The 21,375-nt window shown below is 41.1% G+C and overlaps 1 pseudogene across 1 annotated transcript in view; it reads right to left on the reverse strand.

The window, feature by feature from the left end:
- Window positions 1-1,720: 1,720 nt before the first annotated feature.
- LOC143933056 (cathepsin W-like) overlaps window positions 1,721-21,375 on the reverse strand; it is an 81,157-nt pseudogene continuing 61,502 nt past the window's right edge. The window contains exons 8-11 of the transcript XR_013262988.1: window positions 21,081-21,145; window positions 16,024-16,111; window positions 6,192-6,253; window positions 1,721-3,885 (exon numbers count right to left, since the gene is read on the reverse strand). The product of XR_013262988.1 is annotated as a cathepsin W-like (transcript). The remainder of the gene's footprint in view (window positions 3,886-6,191; window positions 6,254-16,023; window positions 16,112-21,080; window positions 21,146-21,375) is intronic.

Raw genomic sequence — 21,375 nt, forward strand, 5'->3', positions numbered from 1 at the left:
CAGAAGTCCCTCGATACACTTAAGGGAACATGATGCACGATGCCCTTTCACGGGGGCTTCCAGTTCTCAGCGTTGCACTTTCTATACACAGAGATTTTGTGAGTACTCTATATCCAATGGGGTAATTTTTTCCGCAAAAGATGGTTATTTAAGAATTTTTTTTTTGTTTGTTACAGATGTACACATTTGTTCCTTAAGAGTGGATAAAATTCCATGAAACGCGTTGAGATTTTGTACTCACCATGTTTTCAATCGATCGTGTGTTTATCATCATCTTTTATCAGAATCGTTTATCCTTTGTAATCAAATATGACTTTCTTGTAAACTATGGCATTCATTCTTACAATTGATGGGAAGTCAACAGATAATGTACCCATAATCTTTCTACATTGATATGTGTCATTATGTTTTCATATGTATGTATATAGATGAATTATTGAGTTATTAATCTTTAATATGTATTACTATTTTTATGCCGACATATATAAATATCTACTTTTTTGACTCGTTATATGACTGTGTGCTTCATTTAAAGTCCCACCTTCCTTTTTTCTGATAGAAGGGCTTACAACCACTTAAAATCAATGGGCTTAGTTCTGCTTAACTTTGTCATTTTAAGACGCCCTTGGTCCTCACACAGATATTGTAGACAAGCCATCAAAGATTTGTGGGCAATCAAATCCTGCTTATAGACCCTCTTATAAACACCAGACACCATTCCATATAAAACTTTTTATTAGCTTACTTGTTTATTTTTGCCTTATATTGCCATGTTTTTCTACTGCAACAATAGTAGAGTTATACAAAGAAAATGGTGCTTTACTTTTTTTTTGATTGAATATGTTTTATCTATATAAAAAAAAAAAAAATAGTACAAAATATTCACAGAAAAGTCACAATTAGTAGTTTATTTATAATGCAAGAAATTGAATACATGCTTTTTAAGAACCTAGACAATGATATGATATACAAGTACCAAGCTTAAAAATATTGTGAGCAATAAGAGAGTAGAGCATTTCCCAGTTCATACAGTGGTGACACATTCAGCAACACAAACCCCACAGCCAGTGATAGAAAGCATGCAAAACCCTATTGTACATTGGCTTATACAGTATTCTTACATTTTGGCATAAAGTAACTTGAGATTTGGGGTCCAAAATAACACGGTTGTACTAAGGGCCTTAGCATGAAAAGGAAAACATGTCTAGACTAGTAAGAAGTGCTATGGGCTGGTATGAACTGGGGCAAAATACTGACCATTATATATTAATTATATTTTAGTACACTTGCCATAGTGTGTACTTAGAGAGCAAAAGCAAAATAGATAGAAGCAATACGAGTCACAAAGTGTATAGAACATACATAAAAGACTTACAGTGGTATTAAACCCAAAATTAAGCATGTATTATATTTCAGCTTACTAATTCTTAGATGTGATGGCTGCATTCATTTTCTTTTTTAGGCTTTCTTTACCTTATTTTCACCTGGTGATCTGGCCAGTATCTTTCAAAAGAACAAACTCTCTTGCAGATGTTGCAGTTACAGCCAAACCATGTATCACTGACAGAGGTGCTTACAATGATTGCATTTTTCTGATGTAAAACCTTTATCTTAAATAGAAAAAAACTGTTATTGTAACTGCTTATAGGGTGTGAGCTGTAAATCCACTTCAGTTTGTTAGTATATCTAAATCTGCTAGTGAATCTATCACTCCACCCCCCCCCCCCCCCCCGACTGAAAAAGCTGCTGTACAAAAGCACCCCATATGCTCCTTCACCTAATACAGGAGGTGCTTTACTGACCAGATCACCAGGTGAAAAAAGAAGGAAAAAAGCCTAAAAAAAGAAAACGAATGCAGCCACCATATCTAATGAATCGTAATGGTTTAACCATTTGCCGACCCGGCACAGTAATTATACTGCAGCAAGACGGCATGTAGAAGCACAATCATGTACATGATTGTGCCTGGTAGTACGCAGTGCGCAAACCCCCCCCCCCCCACGACCTCTCTGTCCACTGTACACAGCGGATTGTGGATCCTGGCACCCGGCCACTATATGATCTCATTGTCAACAAAGCTGTTATAAATTAATCTCATTCATGACAGCTCTGCTTCCCATACCAATGAGCTGTGATTGTCCCACCAGTATAACATAGTACCTGTGCCAATCACAGCACCCTGTACCATGTGATTATCTGTAGTCAATCACAGATTGCTAGTAATCATAGGTATCATGAATGTAACCCATTCATGATAGTTGAAAACATTGCTATTACAATGATCATTATTCTAACAAGAAAAAAGTGGTACAGTGTTACTATGGTATGTAAAAAATAAAATAAAAAAAATATTTAAAAAAGTAAAAGTATGTAAAAAAAACAATCGTGAAAAAAATGAATTCATTTTTTAATTTTTCAAAAAATTGTGACAAAAAAATTACAACTTCAAAAAACTTGCCATGCCTCTTACTAAATATGTGAATCAATACACCCACGCCAAAATAAACTATTCAATTAAAATAGATGGCAGCAGCTATTCCAAACCTTTTAAGTGAATTGCTAAACATGCTAAAAGCTTTTGATGATGTCACATTGATGATGAAACACACAAGGATGGAACGCACGTTGCGCTATGTCACGTTCTGGTGGAACGCACGCTGACTCTGAAGTGGGTCTTGCAGTTTTCCACAGCCTCCACTGTTCATTGTGGTTGGTTGCATAGGAGGTCCACAGATTGTTTTAATCTGTCATTTGCTATAGCCATTTGATGCTTTTAATAAATTACCGCTACGGTTTCACACTATGAGGAGTTCGTCCTCTCTTTTTGCTTACCTCTACCACTGGTGACATCCCGTTTGAAGTTATGTCCTACCCGGATGAGGAGGATATCAGAGGATTCATTTAGAAGACCAAAGGAGGTTGGGGAGACCCCATAAGTCCTATATGATCCTTCCTGTCATAATGCAGGGGGATCTACAACATCTGGTGAGTGTACATCCAAACTTAATTTTTCATTGTATGATCCACAAAGGAGGAATTTTTATTTTAGTTTTTATTGGATTATTCAAAGGAATCTTTTTGGGACTTTGTTCCTCTTACTAATTGCCTAATGCCCCATACACACGGTCGGACATTCCGACCACAAAATCCATCGGATTTTTTCCGACGGATTTTGGCTGAAACTTGTCTTGCATAAACATGGTCGCACAAAGATGTCAGAAAATCCGATCGTTCAGAACAAGGTGATGTACAAAACATACAAGGTGACAACATAGAGGCCAGTAGCCAATAGCTTTTGTCTGCTAATTTTTTCTGAGCATGCGTGGCACTTTGTGCATCGGAATTCTCTAAACACAATCGGAAAAGGTCTGATTGGATTTTGTTGTCGGAAAATTTTAGATCCAACTCTCAAACTTTTTCAGTCAGAAATTCCGACAGAAAAAGTCCGATAGAGCCCACACACGATTTTCCAACAACATAATCTGATCAGACTTTTTCTTGTCGGAATTTCCGACCGTGTGTATGGGGCATTAGACTGTGTACTTTCCAAAAATGGGTCATTTGGGGGGTATAGTTTTGTGTTTCTATCACCGTATCAGTATGTTTTTTTCTAAATGTTTTGATTGTTAATGTAAGGAAATATTTTATTGAATACTCCCAATCACATTCATTTTAAAATAACAAAATGTTTTTGAAAAGTAAATCCAAGTGTGACTGTTATTGCAGGTTTTGTATGTTCTGTTTTCCTTCAAATACGAAGTATTAGTTACCACAAGATCATGGAGGACAAGCAATTTTTCTTCTTTCTGGATCGTTAATGACAGCGCTTACTGCATATTTAGCGATACCACAGACATTTTCCCCACGGAAAATTCTGAAATAGCCCTAAGGAATTGAAAACACAATTATTATTGTGGTCAAACTGCTGTGCCCTAAATGCAGAAAGAAGAGATGAACACATTTTTTCACCCTATTGACCTATAGGATTCCTATCACTGGCAAGAGAACAGAACCAGTTTTCCTACAGATATCTCTGTGGCAGCCGACTTTCATTAGTACTTTTATAATTATTGCCTTTACAGTCCATGTAACTACTATGGAAGCTTGACAAGAAGGGGGAGGGAGAAGCTTCTAAACACATTTACCCAAAAAATAAAAATAAAAATCAGACAGTCTCTGTTTATTTGGCATTTCCCCCCAACAGACTTGCTGCCTCCAGGCCTAGGGTTGCAAAGTTTTCCACATATTGATTAAACCCCCCAAACCAACTTCTGACTCTGTCTAACAGGCTTTGTCTGATCTATTGTCTCATCAGCTATACTGAACTGCACTAATTAGTTAAACAGGTTTTTTTATTGTGGGGGGGAAGAGGGGTCTACCCATTTACCCATTATCCTTGCACTGACTCTAACATTAACCTAACACCTAACTAAACTAAATACTTAACTTTGGTCAACTTTATTAGCCCCTTTTTAGATTATATATTTTTTTTAAACTGTTTTATTGCTTTTATTTTATTTTTATTAACCATATTTAAACAATCTTTGATTTTATTGATGGAATTTTGTAAAGAAAATGATTTTCATCAAAGTGGCTAAGGGAGCCAGTATGTATGTTAAAAGGAGCTGAGAGCTCCACCTGCTGACTAAAAAATGCAACATGTTAAAATGCATACATTTCATATTTACCATTACTAAAGATAAGTATTTTAACATTTTTTATTTTACAGTTCTGACCACTATACTGAAAAAATATTTTAAGAACTACTTCACATTCCCTTTAACCCTTAACCCCTATCAAATGAATTAACATGATCACTTATGATCACCCTTATCTTAATCCCTTACTCTTAGGCCCCATGCACACTGGATGTTTTTATAGCTGCTGTTTTTGGCTTCAGATGTTTTTTTTTTCTGCAGCCAATAAACTCCCCAGCATGTTATCCTATGTATCCATGTACACATAGGCTGTTATCAGCAATTTTTGGGAGTGGCATTTTCTGGCTGGAAAAAAACCCCCAGATCTAGTGGGTGGGTTTTGAGAGGAGTTTTTCAGCTGTAAAAACACTCTAACTCTGATAAATTATTAAAAAGGCTATTTGGCATTTATCAGCATTTTTGAGCCATGGGCTTTTGTGGGAGTATAGTTTTGCTAAAAAAAGCTAAAAAAGCTAAAAAGCGCTACAGCTAAAAAACGCTGAGAAACTCATTCTACGGCTTTCTACACCTAATGCTACTGGTGTTTCTATAACGTCCAGTGTGCATGAGGGCTTAATCTAAACTACCGTGTACAACAGGGACGCGCGGTGAAGTCAGTGGCTGATGAGGCACTACCTAGATACACACAGGTTACATACGCCACAAACGTTAGAGCGAGAGCAATATTTCTAGCACTAGACCTCCTCTGTAACTCTAAACATGTAAACTATTAAAAAAATTGAAAGCGTCTCCTATGGAGATTGTTAAATTCTGAAGTTTGGCGCCATTCCACAAGTGTGCTCAATTTTAAAGCATGACATCTTAGGTATCTATCTATCGGCGTAACATCATCTTTCATAGTATACAAAAATTGGACTAACTTTATTTATTTTTTTATTCATGAAACAGTTTCTTTCCAAAAAAAAAACGTTTGAAAAATTGCTGTGCAAATACTGTGTAACATAAAAAGTTGCAATGACCACTATTTTATTCCCTAGGATGTCTGATAAAACAATATATGTAATGTTTGGGGGTTCTGAGTAATTTTCTAGCAAAAAAAATTCATTTTTACATGTAGGAGAGAAGTGTCAGAATTGGCCTGAGTGGCAAGGGGTTAATTACCATAAGTAAGTGATATACAAATAATTATTATATATTGTTTTTAAGATAATTTACTATATTTTCAAAAACTGTACTCAAGCAAGTGGCGATCATCTCCACATTTTAGCATGGTCTTGTGAAATTAGTATGTATGTCCTCTGCTCAATCAACAGAGTAGGGGTGTTGGAGCATTATGATGAGCATGGGGGGGGGATTATAAGCAACAGTGCAGAAGAGTTAAATTTTTCCTACTATAACCACACTTTTAACTTTGAAAGCAGACTTGTGTGATTAATGGGCACCATACATTACAGTTTTTACAGAATGTGTTCATGCACACTATCACATAAAAAGGTGAAAATAATTAAGCTACTATGCACTAATAGTACTTACATTTTCTCCCCAGTTATTTCCCCAGCTGTTTTTTGCAATCCAGTATGGGTAATTATAGTAATCTGGTCAGTAAAGAAACAAACTAAGACAAGTGCAGAAATGTATTTTCCAAAATATATTGTAAAACACCTACCAGGGTTGTGACTACTACAGAATAGTATCAAAATGAGTTACCATGTTTCCCCGAAAATAAGACCTAGCGTGATTGTCAGTGATGGCTGCAATATAAGCCCTACCCCACAAATAAACTGTAGTTAAAATCCTTGTAGGTCTTATTTTCAGGGTGGGGCTTATTCTCGGGGAAACAGGGTAGGGCTTATTTGGGGGATAGGGCTTATATTGCAGCCATCACCGACAATCACTCTAGGTCTTATTTTCGGGGGAAACAGGGTAAGTAAACACAAGTTAAAAAATGAAGGTGGCATTTCCAAACATATATCTAGGATACGAATATACAATACACAATGCTACACAATGGTAATATACAATAACTAAAGATAGCTAAGCAATCAATATAAATGGCATCCTTGTAAATATTCACATGCATTTTAAATGAACAGACCATTGACCAAAACAAGTCAACCTATTTTGTTGTAAATAAGTATCAAGTACTGTGAAATCCATATGAAACTTGTATTTTATTAATACGGTAGATAGTATGTAGCTCCTAAATGTCACAATAGCATGGTGGAGATTTCACCAATTCCCATACATCTTTTGGATGTATGGTATATCTCTTAGTGGAATGACAAGCATTCTTGCAACTACAGAGGACAATTGCTAAGAAAACTGTACATGCATGACCGTCCAGATAATCTTTCAGCAGCATACATAGAGCCTGTCAAAAGTACTGATATAGCATCATCTAAAATATTTTAAAAATATATCCACTTGCTATCTGCTCACCCGACATCCTCCCACTTTCGGTTTTCTCTGAGAGTAGAAGGACATTAGTTAGGGGTGTGGTTGAGCTTATTTTTAAGGCTCAGCTGCTCTGTCTTCTTAAGATGTAACCCACCTGGGAACCTGCACTGTTATTACTTTTGATTTATGTACTTTTAATGTGTAACTGTCTCTCTCTGTGTTATAAAATGTGAAAAATTCTAAATAAAAAATTACAAAAACATATATCCAAATACATAGTGTTTGTAACATTTTTTAACAAGGTTCCATTTATTCATAGGGCTAAAGAGGCTCTGATGGCGCTTCCTGGGCAGAGCGAAATGTATAAAACAGGCAGGAACTTCTGGTGATGTCACCTCTGACATTTGAAGTGCAAACCGCAGACACTGTGGCGTTTTACATGCTTTTAAGCAGGAAAGGATTTTGTAAGTGTTCAATCAGCTTTTAAAATGATATTTTAATAAAATGGAATTACACTATGGATTTCTCCTCTTTTCATAACAACACATGTCAGGAACCTGTTTAGCCTGTTGGAGTCTAAGAAGGAAAAGTGGACCATCTATCTTAAATAATTTGAGGACTACTAGTTCCCTCACGGGTGCTGCATTCACTGAAAGTTGGTAAGTGAGGGCACAGGAGGAGGGGAGCACAGCACTTTATTCTCACTATTGGCACCAAAATATAAAGACAAAAACAGCATGTTGAAGGCCTTATTCATTGATTCACTTATCAACACCACATATAAGTTGAACTTTAAAAAAATGTAAAACTGTCTTTATATAAGATTGATTTTACCTATCTATATTGTATTTGCGGTAAAGTTCACAACCCTAAGGTATTAGGACTGTATATGTTTTTCGTTTTTAACAGCAAGGGTTCACGCATCACAATGCAAGAATGATGTCTGCATAAAGTGAGCCTTGAGAGGAAATTAAGTCCTCCTCTTTTTCCCACTGCTCTGCCTCGAGTGCCCTGTCCATAATGCCATGCAGAGTCTGCTCCAGCAGGAACACAAAATGGATTGTGTCACTGATGCATGCATTGTCACAGGTTACCATCCTTGTCGCCTCCTCAATTAGTGACAGTACAGTGTGCATCCTTTAACAGCAGCCATTGGTGTGGGGGGGGGGGGGGGAGCTGAGTAGCACTGAGCCTGTCGTTGTGCCATTCTTGCACAGGTATTCCTTGAAGGCCCACCGCAGCATTGCCCAAGTCGAGTTCCACCTGGTGGGCATGTCACCGATCTGGCGTTTTATGGGCAAGTGGAATTCCCGCTGAGTTTCAGCCAAACAAGCTCTGGCTGGGGGGGGGGAAGCTGAGTAGCACTGAGCCTGTCGTTGTGCCATTCTTGCACAGGTATTCCTTGAAGGCCCACCGCAGCATTGCCCAAGTCGAGTTCCACCTGGTGGGCATGTCACCGATCTGGCGTTTTATGGGCAAGTGGAATTCCCGCTGAGTTTCAGCCAAACAAGTTCTGGCTGTGTATGACCACCTGAAATGACTACAGACTCTTTTGCCCGCTTTAAAAGATCTTGCAACCCTGGGTACCTGTTAAAGAAATTCTGCACCACCAGATTGAGGACATGTGCCAGGCATGGCACATGTGTCAACTTTCCCTGTCGAAGGGCTGACAGGAGGTTAGTGCCATTATCGCACACACCCATTCTTGGCTCAGCTGGGCATGCCCCTACAGAGCTGAAAGAATCTCTGCTCCAGTGTGGCTCCTGTCCCCTAGGCAGACCAGCTGAAGCATTGCATGGCATCTTTTAGCCTAAAAAGCTCCTTGAACGCTTAGGGGGTACTGGAGATTCATAGGACAATTCAGCAGAGGAGGACATGGAGGAGGAGGGAGTGGGGCTGACAAATCCCACATTATTACCAACAGCTGTATGGCGGCAAAACAAGCTCCAGCACTGAGCCCTCTTCTGCATCCTTCCTAGTTGCAAGCAGAGTTACCCAGTGTGCTGTCAATGAAATATAGCATCCCTGACCATGCTTGCTGTACTACGTGTCAGCAGTAACGTTAACTTTGCTGATGACTGCCTTGTCCAACAACGCCTTCCACATGTTGGTACAGAGCTTGAAAGGCCTTATGTGCAAAGAAATAGCAACTGGGAACCTGCCATTGTGGTACAGCATATTCTGCAAATTCACAGAAAGGCAGGAGTTGTAAAGCTAGCATATTTCACAAGCTTGAATTTAGACTCTGGGCATGTGGGTGGCAGGGACTGTATTTTTTTTGTCGCAACAGTTGGGGCAAAGAAATTTGCTAGACTTTGCAGCTGGTGGTGTTCTGCAGGCAAACATGCTCCAAGGGCCTGTGACACCCTTTGCTATACCAACATTCCTTTCAGTGGAGGTTGGTGAGAGGTCATGAGATGTAGTGGGGGGTAGACCTGAAAGCTGAGGAGTAGAAGAATTGTGATCCTTTTGTGTGACTTACAGGTGCTGTTGCCAGTGGTGGGAGGTTAAATGCTTTGTCAAGCATGTGGTACCCAAATGGCTGATGTTTTTGCCACACTTGATCTGCCTAAAGCCCCATACACACTATCAGATTTTCTGCTGAATTTTTCCTTCAGATTTACCAAAACCATATAATATGAGGTCAAACCTTTGGAGTTTCAATGTGTATGCAATCAGGCAGGCCCTTGTACTACATGGTTTTGGTAAATCTGAAGGAAAAACTCTGATAGTGTGTATGGGGCTTTAGGCAAAGTTTGCAAATTGCAACAGTGCAATCAGCCACACATGTGCTAAAAAAGAGAGATAATAGCTCCACAATCTGATGGAATATGGTGACCGCTCTCTATTCTTCCATGACGGCTGCCTCTGGAGGACATCCTGCCTTGTTGGGGTTGTGCCTCACCCTCACTTTCCTCCTCTGCTCCTTTTGGCACCCAAGTCACCTCAGTGATCTCTTCATTAGGGTTGAGCTTCGCGTTCGAGTCGAACATACGTTCGACTCGAACATCGGCTGTTCGCCCGTTCGGCGAATTCCGAACGTTATGGGCCGTTCGCGCCAAATTTGTGTGGCGCTCACGGCCCACAATGCACTGCGATGGCTCAGTGCATTGCTGGCTCATGATTGGCCAAGCATGCACTGTGACCCTGCATGCTTGCCCAATCACAGCGCCGGCAGCGAGGAGAGCCATGATTGGCCACAGGCAGGACGCCTGTGGCCAATCATAGCTCAGGCTGTGTAGTACATGCCCCACACTATAAGGCCGCCAACGCGGCGGCCTTGTGTAGTGTGTTGGCGTCTGAAGCAGTTAGTGGATGTTCTGTGTACCTTCAACACAGTATACACCAATCGTTATCGGGCGATTTTTCGTTCTTGCTCTTCTGTAGTGGTTGTTGTCTGCGTGCCCTGACCGCAGTATACACTGCTATATTCACCTATATAGCTAGCGATATATCTATCTTTTATAATAGAGCTTGCAGTCAGTGTTAGGAGCTTGTGCGTGCTGTCTGCGTGCTCTGAACCCAGTATACACCGCTATATCCACCTATATAGCAAACTATCTTGCTCATTTTAAATAGAGCTTACAGTCAGCAGTAGGAGCTTGTGCGTGCTGTCTGCGTGCTCTGAACCCAGTATACACCGCTCTATCCACCTATATAGCAAACTATCTTGCTCGTTTTAAATAGAGCTTGCAGTCAGCGGTAGGAGCTTGTGCGTGCTGTCTGCGTGCTCTGAACCCAGTATACACCGCTATATCCACCTATTTAGCAAACAATCTCTTGCTCGTTTTAAATAGAGCTTGCAGTCAGCAGTAGGAGCTTGTGCGTGCTGTCTGCATGCTCTGAACCCAGTATACACCGCTATATCCACCTATATAGCAAACTATCTTGCTAGTTTTAAATAGAGCTTGCAGTCAGCGGTAGGAGCTTGTGCGTGCTGTCTGCGTGCTCTGAACCCAGTATACACCGCTATATCCACCTATATAGCAAACTATCTTGCTCGTTTTAAATAGAGCTTGCAGTCAGCGGTAGGAGCTTGTGCGTGCTGTCTGCGTGCTCTGAACCCAGTATACACCGCTATATCCACCTATATAGCAAACTATCTTGCTCGTTTTAAATAGAGCTTGCAGTCAGCGGTAGGAGCTTGTGCGTGCTGTCTGCATGCTCTGAACCCAGTATATACCGCTATATCCACCTATATAGCAAACTATCTTGCTCGTTTTAAATAGAGCTTGGAGTCAGCGGTAGGAGCTTGTGCGTGCTGTCTGCATGCTCTAAACCCAGTATACCCCGCTATATCCACCTACATAGCTCTTCTCTATTTGAGCCATCTGCCATCTGCAGGAGTTAGTGGAAGTTGTGTGTGCCTCCAGCACAATATACACTACCCAATTGCTGGTTTTCCCAACTCCCTTCAGGCCATTACCATGTCTGGAAGGCCAGCAAGGAGAGGCAGACAGGCGCGAGCCGATAAAAGAGGGCAAGCAGGCTCTGTGTCTGTGTTCCTCAACCTGAGAGTCAGAACCAACATCCGAATCAAGTAATTCATGTAAAGGAGCAAGTGGCTGATGCTGTGTTCAAATAACTCAGCTGACTCCTCCATGCATGATGCTGGGGCTAAATCATGAGCATCTGTGGACAAGGAGGCAGAATAAGCCACTTTGGCTGTTGTGGTGGATTGCGCACTAATCTCTGCTTATGTGATAGAGGATGAGGAGGATGAGCAAGGAGTAAGCCAGGCCACCACCTCCTTTGAATGCTGTGGCTGGATAGCAAGGGCAACATCGCTAAACAGAGAAAATGGTGCCCTGCCTGAGGACCAAGTCCACCTTTGCCTGTTGACACAGACACTGCTGGCCCCCTCAGTGGTATTGGAATGTCTGCTTCTCCTTGGTGGCCTCCCAGACATCATGGGGGGGCTTATTACCAAAATACAATAGAGACGGGTAAATGTTATAGACATGGCAATAATGAAACGTAAGCTTAAGAGGATCATGTTGAACGAAAAAATAGTGAGTGTTCTACGTGACATACGATCCATATTCGATAAAACATGGTTCCCTTGGCTTGCCTACTTGCAGGCCCCTAATGCATAGATATATTTCTTAAATTGACTGGCGGGAGGATCTCATATGGATTTTCCTTCCTTTCTATTCCTTTTACTATTCCTAGCCAAACTTGGCATTGTGGGTGTGTAGTCCCCTTTTTAGTAACCCAGACTATTCTGGGCACTCTTTGGGGAATTTGATCCCTCATACGGGATAGTTACAATGGCGATAGTTACAAGTGCCTTAATTATCGCACAATTTGAGTAAGAGGCATTATTGCCACCAATACTATTCCATCAAGATTTAATAAAAAAACGATTGAAACAAACTGTACACCCTATATTATATACTGTGTACACCGCCTGAAGTGTATTACAAACTATACATCACTGAATGCACTGTATATACAGGCTACAATGAATGCAGAGAGTATATATATATATATCCTGCTGGCTTAATCTAATTCAAGATTTCTCTCCGTCCATGCCAACAACACTACACGCGGCCACTATGTAAGCAGCCCTATATAGTGTGGGGCATGGACGTAGTCCCCCTGAGCCATGATTTGCCTTTGGCCAATTATGGCTATCTCAGCAGAGCACGCTGTGATTGCCCAAAGCATGCAGGTCAGGTGCATGCTTTGGTCAATCATCATACAGAAATGCACCGCCCTCTCGCAGTGCGTTATGGGGCGTTCTGCGCCGCTCCATAATGTTCGCTGTTCATAAAAACGGGTGAACACCTGACATTTGAGTAGAACATCAAGCTCATCCCTACTCACAATAGAATCACAATAGAGCACACTCGCTTGCAGCAATGAAAAGAGCCCTGTTCTAACTATCTCCACTCCAACATCACACTGCAAATGGCTCCTCTGAGAAGGAACCCTTTATAGTGTGGGGTGGGTCTATGAGCAATGAGCCATGATTGGGTACAGTCATCATTACTTTCTCCAGTCATGGCTTTGACAGTGCTCTGTGCCCTGATTGGGCAAAGCCTTCATTGCTTCAGCCAATCAGGGTTTAGAATGCACTGTGCTGTGTGCAGTGCATTGTGGGGCATTTGACGGGCCAAACAAATGGTCAAATGTACTGACAATTCAGGAGTTCGCCGAACAGGCAAGCAGCCAATGTTTGGGTTGAACGTTTGCTCGACTCAAACTGTTCGTCCAACACTAATCACCATATATGCATACATAAAAGGTCCATATAGTGAACTTAACCTTCACGTATTAGAAAAGCTTCCTCACAGTATGAGCTGTGAAAATGTGAAATGGACTCCCTCAAGAACTACTATAGTTCTGGCCAGCTCAATAAAATGTTTAAAAAAAGAGCTGGATGCATTCATAAATGCACAAATATAACTGGATACTAACATTTAACCACTTGCTTACTGGGCACTTAAACCCCCCTCAGTCCCAGACCAATTTTCAGCTTTCAGCGCTGATGCACTTTGAATGACAATTGCGCGGGCATACAACACTGTACCCAAATGAAATTTTTATCATTTTTTTCCCACAAATAGAGCTTTCTTTTGGTGGTATTTAATTACAGCTCGGAGTTTTATTTTTTGCTAAACAAACAAAAAAAAAAAAACATGTTTAATAGTTTGTTATAAAATTTTGCAAATGGGTCATTTTTCTCCTTCATTGAAGTGCGCTGATGAGGCGGCACTGATAGGCTGCACTGGTGGGCACTGATGGGCTGCATTGGTGGGCACTGATAGGCTGCATTGGTGGGCACTGATAGGCTGCACTGGTGGGCACTGATAGGCATAGTTAAGGCGGCACTAATAGGCACAGATAAGGCGGCACCGATGGGCACAGATAAGGCGGCACTGATGGGCAAAGATGGGCACGGATGGGTGGCACAGATGGGCGGCACGGATGGGCGGCACGGATGGGCGGCACGGATGGGCACTGATAGGTACCACTGATAGATGGGACTGATGGGCACTGATAGGTGGCACTGATAGGCGGCACTGCTGGGCACTGGTAGATGACACTGATGGGCACGGATATGTGGCACTGGGGTGCAGCACCTTTGTTGAGGCAGATTGTGGGCACTGCTGGGTGGCACTGTGGGCACTGCTGGGTGGCACTGCTGGGTGGCACTGTGGGCACTGCTGGGTGGCACTGTGGGCACTGCTGGGTGGCACTGTGTGCACTGCTGGGTGGCACTGACAGGGGGCACTAACTTTTTATTAATGTTTTACTGGCAGGGGGCAAGTGGGCACCCCGGAAAAGGAGATCCGCGCTGTAGCCGTCATTCGGCTATAGCGCGGGTCTCAAGTGGTTAAAGGTAATAACCAGGGCAGGACTTACCATTGGGCTTGACTGGGCTTAAGCCCATGGGCCTCACCCAATAGGGGGCCCCACCAAGATACATAGCTGAGTGTACTCGGCTCAGCTCCGCTCACAGTCACGCCCAGTCCCACCCTATTATGGACATAACACAGGGACTGGGCGTGACTGTAAGTCACGCCGAGTACACTTGGCTACTCTCGGCTTTGCTCGGGACTGCAAGAGGACCCGAGAGCCGCTGTAACGACATATTCAGCAACCCATCGCAGTTTGCTACTGAAGTGATGTTCCGTCGCTGCCATCTTGCTACGCCCCACACTCGTCCACAGTAAGGATACACTAAGAAGGGGTAAAGTGGACATGTTGTTACACCCACCGGACTTTTGCATTTTAGACGTATTTATAACATTAAAGTTAGTATATAGTGAAATACAGTACTTACAACTCCGTCTGACTACTTAGATGTTGAATTTTAAAAGTAGCGAACTTCCATCAGATTAGCAAACCTGTGAGATGATGCTTTTAAAATTCAAGATCTAAGTAGTCAGACAGAGTTCTAAGTCCTGTATTTCACTATATAAACTGACTTTACTGTTATAAATATGTGTAAAATGCAAAACTCCGGTGGGTGTAACAACATGTCCGCTTTATCCCTTCTTAGTGTATCCTTACTGTGGACGAGTGTGGGGTGTACCAAGATGGCGGCGACAGAACGTCACTTCCAAAGTAAATTGCGATGGGTCACCGAATATGTCGTTACACTGCCGAGAGGACCCAGGGGCCCCCACCACTCTAAGTCCTGCCCTGGTAATAACACCAGGGATAGTTGATCCAGGGAATATCCAATTGCCTCCTGGGGGAATCAGAAAATAATGGTTTCCCCCACTGGAGTGAATTAGATAGTGCTTTATTGTTTTGTTATGTTTTTTTACCTTCCTCTGAATTAATTGTGGCTATAGGATAGAGTATACAGAGATTTTCTATTTGTTTATTTTTTTTCTAGTGGGTGAACTAGATGGAGTAGCATCTTTTTTCAATCGAGCAATGGGGTTATTTAGGAAAGGCAAATCCACTTTGCACTGCAAGTGCACTAGGAAGTGCAGTTGCTCTAAATCTAAGGGGTAGATCTGAAATGAGTGGAAGCTCTGCTGATTTTATCATCCAATCATGTGCAAGCTAAAATGCTGTTTTTTATTTTCCTTGCATGTCCCCCTCGGATCTACTGCGACTTTACTTTCAAGTGCACTTGCAGTGCAAAGTGGATTTTCCCTTAGTAAATAACCCCCCCAATGCAACTAAGTAACTATCAACAATTATATACTGTAGATAAGGAGATATACTTTAATTTGGCTCAACTTGCCACATGTTTAGTTAGAATTAGAAGCAGTATTATTGAGCCATTGAAATACACTGTTACATTATCATATCACACATTTAGAGGGGCTCGGAATGAGCAATTAAAATGTGTGCAATATTTATTATAAAGTAAAATCAGATGATCAGGCAGAGATTATATTGAAAAAAAGAAGATGACCTTTCGATACATTTTTTCCCCGAAATAAATGGCAATATACAAAATTAAGAAAAATGCAGGGCATAGTTAAAGATTTAACTGTACCTTTGGTATATCCAACTAGTAAAACCATATGGTCAGTGCTTGGGCGACAGTTTCCAGGTTTTGGATAAAGTACTCCATTTCGGTAATGCTATAAAGACCCAAAAAAGATTTAATTAGATACAGTATCTGCATAAATATTTTATAGAAACATATTGTATTTTTTTTTAAACCCTTCACGCCGACGTAGCGCAAATATGCGACCTTAGGCATCAAGGGGTGATGCCTGCAGCTGCACGCATCTCCCAAGTACTGTTTTAGGGACCTGGTTAGGGGCTGGTTAGGGGCCCATCTGAAAGAGCATATGTTGTAATTTTAAATTCTAAAAATATAGTTAACATTGTCCATTTTCAGGTGCACCCAAGCAGAGCTGCTGTTAAAAATCTTGGGGCTCCGTACACAGAAAGAGGTTGAGGACACAGATTCCTCAATCCTTTCTCTGCAACCTCAACTGCAGAGTAAATGAACAGGAAGGGCTCTCTTATGAGGCATGGGCCCAATACAGAAGTGCAGGTGCTACCACCTTATCAGCAGCCTGCTACTCCAGCATGCTTATTATTCCTCTTGCAAAACTCTGGTCCATCTTTCTTCAAAAATTAGACACTCCCCTTCAAATTCTTAGTTAGTTTTCCCTGAAATCAAGGTCACTCCTGCTCTAGACATCAGCCATTAGTTCTTCCTATTCCTTCTGCAGCTTCTCACTTGGCCCTTCCTTCAAACATCATTTTTTTAGCAGTTTTCCACCTCAGTTTTCCTATAGTCTTTGATCACTTGTTAGATCTAAATTATGGTCATTCTCACTCATTCTCTTTAGCTGTTCCATTCTTTTTTACTCAATGACCCCCCTCACTCATAATTTTGAGTCATGAGCTTGTTATAAGTCTCAGTTGTCATCTACAGTTGTCAGTTTAATGACATTCAGTTGTTATAACTCTCACTTAACCCTGCTGAAATCATCAGCCTCCCTTATCTTCACTATCAGCTTTGTCATTCTTAATCATCTGCTTTCCATGCCATTCTCAGTTGTTAGACTTAAACCCTGTACACATGGGCTGAATATTGGGTGGTATCAGCAGGTTCAATAGAGACCGGCTGACCTTCAGCCAGTGTATATGGCAGGCAGTCCGACAGAAGCCGACCAAATGTTTGGTGTCTGTCAAAGGGGCATGACTGAAAAAGGTCTGCTGATCAGCATCCGATCAGCGTTCTCAAGCAATGGCTGAGAGCACTGACCGGTGTGTTCTGGTGGGGGGACCGTCCCCCTGTCAGAACACAATAGCTCAGCAGGTGATTGCTGTACTAAAATTGCATGGTTAACACAGAGACTTGCTTGCAAGCTCCGCATTTTAATTTTAAGCTCGCTAGGTACCAGGCTTTAGAGTATAAAGAATTGGCTTACTTTCACAATACCTATGCTTTTTGGAGAGACCCCCCAAGAAGCACAGAAAATTAATCAGTTTAGCTCCCACTTTTGTAATTGGCTGTCAGTTTTAATTTTGTTACTTGAATGATAACCTGTGTTTTGAAAGTATAAAAAAGAATGTATATTCAACTTAAAAACTGTTGCAGTGTATACTATGAAATAGTAACATTTGTGTGCTTGACAAGGAGAAGGGGGTGCCATATATAAGCAAAACAAAAAAGATTTGTTAAAGTGTAGCCAAGTGATTAGTGCTCCTCCTTTACTCTATGCTTTCTGCAGGTTAAATCCCATAATGAGATAAAGTAACTCAGATGACTAAACTAGCAAATGAGGCAGATTCTCACAGTTCTGGCCAAAGTTTCCTTACCAGTAAGTTATTCTGGCACTCTGTACCTCTTTCTTGTCAACTGTTTATATGTATCTAGATCTGGTCTTCACTTCCATCTCGTCTGTGTCTATTCTGCTTTGTACTTGAGGTTTCTTAGGAACTCTGCCCTCATCAGTCTGTACTAATTCGTCTTCTGAGCTTAGTGCAAAATATTATAAACATGTGCAGAACGAAAAAATGAATTTTGTTTTGGATAGATTCGATATGTTACTAATTTAATTAGTTTGGTTAATTTTGGAATTCATTTAGTTTAGTTTAATTTTGTTTTGTTTATTCATTTTTTAACGAATTCCAAATTTTCGGAAAACAATTCAAATTCGGATTGGTCAAAAAATGATTGACCGATTAGAATTCTGTGTGAAGAATAGTTGGTTGTTAAGAAGCAGGATAGCCAGTCGCTGTGTACTTAACAATCGATGACTTATCAGCTGTCTTTAGGCTTCCCTATTGAGAGCTGAAAGAATGCTGGCAATAGAAAATTCAGGAAAAAAATATTGTGGGGTCCCCCCAATCCATACCTACAGATCTGCTATAAATTTTAAGGGGAACCCCATGCCAAAATAAAAAAATGGCATGGGGTCCCCCCAAAATTCATACTAGATCCTTATCTGAGCATGCAGCCTGTCAGGTTAGGAATAGGGGGGAAGAGCAAGTGCCCCCCCCTCCTGAACCATACCAAGCTAAATGCCCTCAACATGGGGGGTGCTTTGGGGCGAGGGGCTCTGCCCCCCCACCCCAAAGCACCTTGTCCTCCTGTTAATGGGATCAAGGACTTCTTCCCCACAACCCTGGGCTGTAGTTGTGGGGGTCTGCGAGCAGGGGGCTGATCTGAATCTATAAGCCTCCTTTAACAAGGGGCCCCCAGATCCTGGCTCCCCCTATGTGAATGAGTATTATACCCATTTACCACAAAAAAAGTATAAAAAGTGAATAAAGACACTACACAAGATTTTGCTTGGATCCTGTACACTCAATATCTTTTTCTGCTCTGCCGTGGATATCCAATATGAAAAAAGAAAAGACCCCCCCCCCTCCCCCCCTTAGTGGGATTGGCAGCAACACCACTAACATAAAATAAAAGACGTTTATTAATTATATAAAATTAGATAATTTCGCACAAGATGATCAGTTAAAAAGCATAACAAAACATGCTCTTTAAAGTGGTTGTAAACCCTTACAAACCACTTTGACCTACAGGTAAGCCTAGATTAAGGCTTACCTGTAGGTCCAAGAAATATCTCCTAAACCTACACGGTTTAGGAGATATTTGCTGACAGACAGGCACCGCTGTCTATGGCGCATGCGCCGTAGACAGCGGCGCGCAGGCGCACTGAGCGCACCACTGTCAACGGCGATATGCCGAATGACAGCGGCGGAGCAGCGAGACCCACCGAGAAGATGGATGCTCCGGACTACAGGGGACAGGGGTGACTTCACTGGCTCCTGTGTCAGGTAAGTGACACATAATGGACTACTATGCGATGCTTATCCGTTATGCGTCATATGCGATCCATTATGCTTTACCTTTGCAGGAAATCAAAGAGGAAGTAAACTCATCAGGATTTACTTCCTCTTTAACTGATCATCTCATGTGCAAAATGATCTAATTTTATATCATTTATAAACGTCTTTTACTCTATGTTAGTGGTGTTGCTGCCTTTAAAATCCCACTAAGGGGGGTCTTTTTTTCCTATGCAACAGGGATGTGGCAGCAATCCACCATTTTCTGATACGATGAAAACATATCTATGGATATCCACTATGTTCTATTCAGTTGGTTCCTGTTTTCCAGAAACCGCTCATAACCCGAAATACAACCAGTAATCCTCTACTACTCATGACAAAGATGATTGACTGCCAGTTGAAAACTACAACTTAACCACTTAAGCCCCAGACCAATTTGCAGGCAAAGAACCAGGCCCCTTTTTGCGAGTCGGCACTGCGTCGCTTTAACTGACAATTGGCGTCCTTTTTTTCCCACAAATAGAGCTTTCTTTTGGTGGTATTTGATCACCTCTGCGGTTTTTATTTTTTGCGTTATAAACAAAAATAGAGCGACAATTTTAAAAATAATGCAATATTTTTTACTTTTTGCTATAATAAATATCCCCCAAAAATATATAAAAAAAGTTTTTTTTCCTCAATTTAGGCCGATACGTATACTTCTACATATTTTTGGTAAAAAAATAACAATTAGTGATTATTGATTGGTTTGCGCAAAAGTTATAGTGTTTATAAAATAGGGGATAGTTTTATAGCATTTTTATTAATATTTTTTTTTTTTTACTTGTAATGGCGGCGATCAGCGATTTTTATTGTGACTGCTACATTATGGCAGACACATCGGACATTTTTGACACATTTTTGGGACCGTTGTAATTTATACAGCAATCAGTGCTATTTAAATGCACTGATTCCTGTGTAAATGACACTGGCAGTGAAGGAGTTAACCACTAGGGGGCGGGGAGGGGTTAAGTGTGATGTGTGTGTTTTTTTACTGTTGGGGGCGTGGCTTGGCATGTGACATCACTGATCGTCTTTCCCTATAACAGGGAGCAGACGAACAGTGAGAGCCACACTAGGAAGCACAGGGAGAGGTTTGTTTACAGAGACCTCTCCTCGTTCTTCAGCTTTCTGACCTGATCGTGGGACATCAGCGACTATCGGGTCTGCGTGTCCCGCGACCACGGTCACGGAGCTCAGGACCGGGTCGCGAGCGTGCCATGGCTGGGCACTTAAAGAGCAACGTACCTGTACGTTGATGTGTCCAGCCGTGACATTCTGCCGACGTAAATGTGTAGGAGGCAGGCCTTAAGCAATTAAAAAGACAAATTAGAAGGATTTTAGAAGGATAACTGAGGAGGATGGAGACCAACTTTTAGAAGACTATTGAGTGGGGGACTAAATAAACTACTTACATTTGGAACAGGACATTTTGGAGAATGACTGATTGAGTTTTGGAAGAGTGAGTATAAAATATGCATAACTGTACCTGCTGAGAAGCATTTAATGTAAAAAATAAATAAATAAATAAATAAAACAAAAAACTGAAAAAAAACACTACTGTTACTATATTATACACAGTGTACTATATATTAAAGTGGAACCCTGTTATCATTTAGAAATAAAATGTCTATATTTTGTTAAAAAAAAGCAAGTTTCACAATAAAAAATGGCATTGCACCATCATTTACCCCACTGCTGCTTAATTAATATTATTTTGCAAACCTCGGATCAAAACTGACTCACCTGGAGCGCAGTAACATTAAGGCAGACAGTGAGGGTTCCTTCCTTGCCAACAAAAGAAGCCATTGCTGTTAAATAAATTGACAAAGAAAAGTCACTTTCAAACTCCAAGTAAATCCTTCATTATCTTAGTTGCAAAATCAGTCATTTAAATGTGTATATTTAGCCTGTCTGCTTTTGCTTTTGGACGCTGCAATGAGTTTACAAATATCCAGTCAAAGGTTAAAACCAGTGTAAAAAATTCCACACGTGGCTCCCTCGAATTGCATGCTTATATTTTTGGAGACCTAATACAGTC

Source organism: Lithobates pipiens, unplaced genomic scaffold, assembly GCF_037356315.1.
Source record: "Lithobates pipiens isolate NorthernLeopardFrog02 unplaced genomic scaffold, aLitPip1_a1.2 Scaffold_10, whole genome shotgun sequence".
NCBI lineage: Eukaryota > Metazoa > Chordata > Amphibia > Anura > Ranidae > Lithobates > Lithobates pipiens.